Here is a 988-nt window from a genome sequence, read left to right on the forward strand (position 1 = left end):
AACAGCAGAGCCCCACTCTAGTTGAATGGGCATTGTCATCTGGATTTCTATGGCCAACCAAAATACTTTCTCCCGCCGTGGGGGTTTATGGATGCATGGTGGGAACGGCATGCATTACGCACAGCCGTGTAGCGCTCCTGCCATCATAACGCCACTGCAGACCATCAAAGCTCGTCTTTGGCAATGTTGACAGAGGGTTATCAGTTTTTGTTTGTTTTAAGAACACACTTCAACTAATTTTGAGACAATATATTCAGTTTAATCTTAATAAAACGAAAGAATATTGCATCTTCAAATACATGAATAATGAATCATTACATCAAACATCCACAAACCAACAGAAGACATGTTTATTCCTAGAAATGAAAAGAGAGATAGCCTACATCCGGCACAGTGACAATGACCCAAAACTTTGCACTGTTTGCAGGTGCTCATTACAGCCAAATGAACTGTGGTTCATGTGACCTAAATCCCTGCAGGCTCCCCAGGTATCAATCAAAAAAACTGAACTTCAAACTTTATAGTCACTGCTATCACAACACAAAAAGACTGTCCGAGTTTTATTTTGGCTTAAACATTTTGTTGCTTGTTTTTATTGCTATAGACACTGTAGGAGTCCTCAACATGTCGGGCGTAAATCCACTGACCGAAATGGGTATTTGAATGTTTGGGAGTGCAATTCTCAGTTAGCCTACTGTACAAGTGTGCTCAAATTGCACATCAATGTAAAAGAACAGTGTGTATTGGGTGGCGAGACCCTCGAAAAGGAAAAAAACTGTTACAACGGTAAACAATTCAAAACACTAATTTCGATCGCTTTATAGAAAAAAAATACAAAAGCAGGTACCTAACAAAGATACTCCTTTTTGTCGTGAGCTACCTCTTGTAGCAGTTGATAGTCTTTTAATTTCCAACCGTTTTCTGTAGATACGAAAAGGATGTGAATATGTGGTCCGAGTGTAAGGGCCAGTGTAAAACAGCAGAGGTG

The 988-nt window shown here is 40.0% G+C and overlaps 1 protein-coding gene across 1 annotated transcript in view; it reads right to left on the reverse strand.

The window, feature by feature from the left end:
* Positions 1-332: 332 nt before the first annotated feature.
* The window catches only part of cldn5a (claudin 5a), a 1567-nt gene continuing 911 nt past the window's right edge, over positions 333-988 (reverse strand). Inside the window, exon 1 of the mRNA XM_083643879.1 lies at positions 333-988. This exon is cut by the window's right edge and continues 911 nt beyond it. The gene's annotated coding sequence lies outside the window, so the exon portion shown is untranslated.

This window comes from Poromitra crassiceps (assembly GCF_964638095.1).
Source record: "Poromitra crassiceps genome assembly, chromosome: 10".
Lineage (NCBI taxonomy): Eukaryota > Metazoa > Chordata > Actinopteri > Beryciformes > Melamphaidae > Poromitra > Poromitra crassiceps.